Here is a 5,000-nt window from a genome sequence, read left to right on the forward strand (position 1 = left end):
GCAAGATTTCAGTTTCTAAGTGAATGAGCAAAAGAGCATACAGCACCTGGTATTCCCAGGCGGTCTCCCATCCAAGTACTAACCAGGCCCGACCCTGCTTAGCTTCCGAGATCGGGCGTTGCCAGGCTGGTATGGCCGTACGAAATAAGTTGACAACCATAGGCTACTTATCCATATACAGATTTAGCAATTGACAATGCAAGGTGGTCTCTCTCTCTCTCTCTCTCTCTCGTGTCAAAATGAAAACAGCTTCCAGCCCCTTTCATGAAGGACTACTTGTGCATATTGCAAGATTTCAGTTTCTAAGTGAATGAGCAAAAGAGCATACAGCACCTGGTATTCCCAGGCGGTCTCCCATCCAAGTACTAACCAGGCCCGACCCTGCTTAGCTTCCGAGATCAGACGAGATCGGACGTTGCCAGGCTGGTATGGCCGTACGAAATAAGTTGACAACCATAGGCTACTTATCCATATACAGATTTAGCAATTGACAATGCAAGGTAGTCTCTCTCTCTCTCTCTCTCTCTCTCTCGTGTCAAAATGAAAACAGCTTCCAGCCCCTTTCATGAAGGACTACTTGTGCATATTGCAAGATTTCAGTTTCTAAGTGAATGAGCAAAAGAGCATACAGCACCTGGAATTCCCAGGCGGTCTCCCATCCAAGTACTAACCAGGCCCGACCCTGCTTAGCTTCCGAGATCAGACGAGATCGGGCGTTGCCAGGCTGGTATGGCCGTACGAAATAAGTTGACAACCATAGGCTACTTATCCATATACAGATTTAGCAATTGACAATGCAAGGTGGTCTCTCTCTCTCTCTCTCTCGTGTCAAAATGAAAACAGCTTCCAGCCCCTTTCATGAAGGACTACTTGTGCATATTGCAAGATGTCAGTTTCTAAGTTAATGAGCAAAAGAGCATACAGCACCTGGTATTCCCAGGCGGTCTCCCATCCAAGTACTAAACAGGCCCGACCCTGCTTAGCTTCCGAGATCAGACGAGATCAGGCGTTGCCAGGCTGGTATGGCCGTACGAAATAAGTTGACAACCATAGGCTACTTATCCATATACAGATTTAGCAATTGACAATGCAAGGTGGTCTCTCTCTCTCTCTCTCTCTCGTGTCAAAATGAAAACAGCTTCCAGCCCCTTTCATGAAGGACTACTTGTGCATATTGCAAGATTTCAGTTTCTAAGTGAATGAGCAAAAGAGCATACAGCACCTGGTATTCCCAGGCGGTCTCCCATCCAAGTACTAACCAGGCCCGACCCTGCTTAGCTTCCGAGATCAGACGAGATCGGGCGTTGCCAGGCTGGTATGGCCGTACGAAATAAGTTGACAACCATAGGCTACTTATCCATATACAGATTTGGCAATTGACAATGCAAGGTGGTCTCTCTCTCTCTCTCTCTCTCGTGTCAAAATGAAAACAGCTTCCAGCCCCTTTCATGAAGGACTACTTGTGCATATTGCAAGATTTCAGTTTCTAAGTGAATGAGCAAAAGAGCATACAGCACCTGGTATTCCCAGGCGGTCTCCCATCCAAGTACTAACCAGGCCCGACCCTGCTTAGCTTCCGAGATCAGACGAGATCGGGCGTTGCCAGGCTGGTATGGCCGTACGAAATAAGTTGACAACCATAGGCTACTTATCCATATACAGATTTGGCAATTGACAATGCAAGGTGGTCTCTCTCTCTCTCTCTCTCGTGTCAAAATGAAAACAGCTTCCAGCCCCTTTCATGAAGGACTACTTGTGCATATTGCAAGATGTCAGTTTCTAAGTTAATGAGCAAAAGAGCATACAGCACCTGGTATTCCCAGGCGGTCTCCCATCCAAGTACTAAACAGGCCCGACCCTGCTTAGCTTCCGAGATCAGACGAGATCAGGCGTTGCCAGGCTGGTATGGCCGTACGAAATAAGTTGACAACCATAGGCTACTTATCCATATACAGATTTAGCAATTGACAATGCAAGGTGGTCTCTCTCTCTCTCTCTCTCTCTCTCGTGTCAAAATGAAAACAGCTTCCAGCCCCTTTCATGAAGGACTACTTGTGCATATTGCAAGATTTCAGTTTCTAAGTGAATGAGCAAAAGAGCATACAGCACCTGGTATTCCCAGGCGGTCTCCCATCCAAGTACTAACCAGGCCCGACCCTGCTTAGCTTCCGAGATCAGACGAGATCGGGCGTTGCCAGGCTGGTATGGCCGTACGAAATAAGTTGACAACCATAGGCTACTTATCCATATACAGATTTGGCAATTGACAATGCAAGGTGGTCTCTCTCTCTCTCTCTCTCTCGTGTCAAAATGAAAACAGCTTCCAGCCCCTTTCATGAAGGACTACTTGTGCATATTGCAAGATTTCAGTTTCTAAGTGAATGAGCAAAAGAGCATACAGCACCTGGTATTCCCAGGCGGTCTCCCATCCAAGTACTAACCAGGCCCGACCCTGCTTAGCTTCCGAGATCAGACGAGATCGGGCGTTGCCAGGCTGGTATGGCCGTACGAAATAAGTTGACAACCATAGGCTACTTATCCATATACAGATTTGGCAATTGACAATGCAAGGTGGTCTCTCTCTCGTGTCAAAATGAAAACAGCTTCCAGCCCCTTTCATGAAGGACTACTTGTGCATATTGCAAGATTTCAGTTTCTAAGTGAATGAGCATACAGCACCTGGTATTCCCAGGCGGTCTCCCATCCAAGTACTAACCAGGCCCGACCCTGCTTAGCTTCCGAGATCAGACGAGATCGGGCGTTGCCAGGCTGGTATGGCCGTACGAAATAAGTTGACAACCATAGGCTACTTATCCATATACAGATTTGGCAATTGACAATGCAAGGTGGTCTCTCTCTCTCTCTCTCTCTCTCTCTCTCTCGTGTCAAAATGAAAACAGCTTCCAGCCCCTTTCATGAAGGACTACTTGTGCATATTGCAAGATTTCAGTTTCTAAGTGAATGAGCAAAAGAGCATACAGCACCTGGTATTCCCAGGCGGTCTCCCATCCAAGTACTAACCAGGCCCGACCCTGCTTAGCTTCCGAGATCGGGCGTTGCCAGGCTGGTATGGCCGTACGAAATAAGTTGACAACCATAGGCTACTTATCCATATACAGATTTAGCAATTGACAATGCAAGGTGGTCTCTCTCTCTCTCTCTCTCTCGTGTCAAAATGAAAACAGCTTCCAGCCCCTTTCATGAAGGACTACTTGTGCATATTGCAAGATGTCAGTTTCTAAGTTAATGAGCAAAAGAGCATACAGCACCTGGTATTCCCAGGCGGTCTCCCATCCAAGTACTAACAAGGCCCGACCCTGCTTATCTTCCGAGATCAGACGAGATCGGGTGTTGCCAGGCTGGTATGGCCGTACGAAATAAGTTGACAACCATAGGCTACTTATCCATATACAGATTTAGCAATTGACAATGCAAGGTGGTCTCTCTCTCTCTCGTGTCAAAATGAAAACAGCTTCCAGCCCCTTTCATGAAGGACTACTTGTGCATATTGCAAGATTTCAGTTTCTAAGTGAATGAGCAAAAGAGCATACAGCACCTGGTATTCCCAGGCGGTCTCCCATCCAAGTACTAACCAGGCCCGACCCTGCTTAGCTTCCGAGATCAGACGAGATCGGGCGTTGCCAGGCTGGTATGGCCGTACGAAATAAGTTGACAACCATAGGCTACTTATCCATATACAGATTTAGCAATTGACAATGCAAGGTGGTCTCTCTCTCTCTCTCTCTCGTGTCAAAATGAAAACAGCTTCCAGCCCCTTTCATGAAGGACTACTTGTGCATATTGCAAGATGTCAGTTTCTAAGTTAATGAGCAAAAGAGCATACAGCACCTGGTATTCCCAGGCGGTCTCCCATCCAAGTACTAACCAGGCCCGACCCTGCTTAGCTTCCGAGATCAGACGAGATCAGGCGTTGCCAGGCTGGTATGGCCGTACGAAATAAGTTGACAACCATAGGCTACTTATCCATATACAGATTTAGCAATTGACAATGCAAGGTGGTCTCTCTCTCTCTCTCTCTCTCTCTCGTGTCAAAATTAAAACAGCTTCCAGCCCCTTTCATGAAGGACTACTTGTGCATATTGCAAGATTTCAGTTTCTAAGTGAATGAGCAAAAGAGCATACAGCACCTGGTATTCCCAGGCGGTCTCCCATCCAAGTACTAACCAGGCCCGACCCTGCTTAGCTTCCGAGATCGGGCGTTGACAGGCTGGTATGGCCGTACGAAATAAGTTGACAACCATAGGCTACTTATCCATATACAGATTTAGCAATTGACAATGCAAGGTGGTCTCTCTCTCTCTCGTGTCAAAATGAAAACAGCTTCCAGCCCCTTTCATGAAGGACTACTTGTGCATATTGCAAGATTTCAGTTTCTAAGTGAATGAGCAAAAGAGCATACAGCACCTGGTATTCCCAGGCGGTCTCCCATCCAAGTACTAACCAGCCCGACCCTGCTTAGCTTCCGAGATCAGACGAGATCGGACGTTGCCAGGCTGGTATGGCCGTACGAAATAAGTTGACAACCATAGGCTACTTATCCATATACAGATTTAGCAATTGACAATGCAAGGTAGTCTCTCTCTCTCTCTCTCTCTCTCGTGTCAAAATGAAAACAGCTTCCAGCCCCTTTCATGAAGGACTACTTGTGCATATTGCAAGATGTCAGTTTCTAAGTGAATGAGCAAAAGAGCATACAGCACCTGGTATTCCCAGGCGGTCTCCCATCCAATTACTAGCCAGGCCCGACCCTGCTTAGCTTCCGAGATCAGACGAGATCGGGCGTTGCCAGGCTGGTATGGCCGTACAAAATAAGTTGACAACCATAGGCTACTTATCCATATACAGATTTAGCAATTGACAATGCAAGGTGGTCTCTCTCTCTCTCTCTCTCTCTCTCTCGTGTCAAAATGAAAACAGCTTCCAGCCCCTTTCATGAAGGACTACTTGTGCATATTGCAAGATGTCAGTTTCTAAGTGAA

The 5,000-nt window shown here is 46.9% G+C and overlaps 10 non-coding genes and 7 pseudogenes across 10 annotated transcripts; all 17 read right to left on the minus strand.

The window, feature by feature from the left end:
• Window positions 1–34: 34 nt before the first annotated feature.
• Window positions 35–143, minus strand: LOC146225682 (5S ribosomal RNA; annotated as a pseudogene).
• Window positions 144–321: 178 nt separating this feature from the next.
• On the minus strand, window positions 322–440 carry LOC146225683 (5S ribosomal RNA). The gene has a single exon (XR_014749854.1). It is a non-coding gene; the product is annotated as a 5S ribosomal RNA (ribosomal RNA).
• A 182-nt stretch (window positions 441–622) lies between these two features.
• On the minus strand, window positions 623–741 carry LOC146225684 (5S ribosomal RNA). The gene has a single exon (XR_014748932.1). It is a non-coding gene; the product is annotated as a 5S ribosomal RNA (ribosomal RNA).
• Window positions 742–915: 174 nt separating this feature from the next.
• Window positions 916–1,034, minus strand: LOC146225685 (5S ribosomal RNA; annotated as a pseudogene).
• A 176-nt stretch (window positions 1,035–1,210) lies between these two features.
• Window positions 1,211–1,329, minus strand: LOC146225686 (5S ribosomal RNA). Its single transcript, XR_014748129.1, has one exon. It is a non-coding gene; the product is annotated as a 5S ribosomal RNA (ribosomal RNA).
• A 176-nt stretch (window positions 1,330–1,505) lies between these two features.
• On the minus strand, window positions 1,506–1,624 carry LOC146225687 (5S ribosomal RNA). The gene has a single exon (XR_014748130.1). It is a non-coding gene; the product is annotated as a 5S ribosomal RNA (ribosomal RNA).
• A 174-nt stretch (window positions 1,625–1,798) lies between these two features.
• LOC146225688 (5S ribosomal RNA) lies at window positions 1,799–1,917 on the minus strand (annotated as a pseudogene).
• A 180-nt stretch (window positions 1,918–2,097) lies between these two features.
• On the minus strand, window positions 2,098–2,216 carry LOC146225689 (5S ribosomal RNA). The gene has a single exon (XR_014748131.1). It is a non-coding gene; the product is annotated as a 5S ribosomal RNA (ribosomal RNA).
• A 176-nt stretch (window positions 2,217–2,392) lies between these two features.
• LOC146225690 (5S ribosomal RNA) lies at window positions 2,393–2,511 on the minus strand. Its single transcript, XR_014748132.1, has one exon. It is a non-coding gene; the product is annotated as a 5S ribosomal RNA (ribosomal RNA).
• A 156-nt stretch (window positions 2,512–2,667) lies between these two features.
• LOC146225691 (5S ribosomal RNA) lies at window positions 2,668–2,786 on the minus strand. Its single transcript, XR_014748133.1, has one exon. It is a non-coding gene; the product is annotated as a 5S ribosomal RNA (ribosomal RNA).
• A 186-nt stretch (window positions 2,787–2,972) lies between these two features.
• LOC146225692 (5S ribosomal RNA) lies at window positions 2,973–3,081 on the minus strand (annotated as a pseudogene).
• Window positions 3,082–3,257: 176 nt separating this feature from the next.
• LOC146225693 (5S ribosomal RNA) lies at window positions 3,258–3,376 on the minus strand. Its single transcript, XR_014749946.1, has one exon. It is a non-coding gene; the product is annotated as a 5S ribosomal RNA (ribosomal RNA).
• A 168-nt stretch (window positions 3,377–3,544) lies between these two features.
• On the minus strand, window positions 3,545–3,663 carry LOC146225694 (5S ribosomal RNA). The gene has a single exon (XR_014748134.1). It is a non-coding gene; the product is annotated as a 5S ribosomal RNA (ribosomal RNA).
• A 174-nt stretch (window positions 3,664–3,837) lies between these two features.
• On the minus strand, window positions 3,838–3,956 carry LOC146225695 (5S ribosomal RNA). Its single transcript, XR_014749616.1, has one exon. It is a non-coding gene; the product is annotated as a 5S ribosomal RNA (ribosomal RNA).
• A 180-nt stretch (window positions 3,957–4,136) lies between these two features.
• LOC146225696 (5S ribosomal RNA) lies at window positions 4,137–4,245 on the minus strand (annotated as a pseudogene).
• Window positions 4,246–4,413: 168 nt separating this feature from the next.
• LOC146225697 (5S ribosomal RNA) lies at window positions 4,414–4,531 on the minus strand (annotated as a pseudogene).
• Window positions 4,532–4,709: 178 nt separating this feature from the next.
• LOC146225698 (5S ribosomal RNA) lies at window positions 4,710–4,828 on the minus strand (annotated as a pseudogene).
• Window positions 4,829–5,000: the final 172 nt, after the last annotated feature.

This window comes from Hypomesus nipponensis, chromosome 25, assembly GCF_054491055.1.
Source record: "Hypomesus nipponensis isolate SF chromosome 25, ASM5449105v1, whole genome shotgun sequence".
Classification (NCBI taxonomy): Eukaryota; Metazoa; Chordata; class Actinopteri; order Osmeriformes; family Osmeridae; genus Hypomesus; species Hypomesus nipponensis.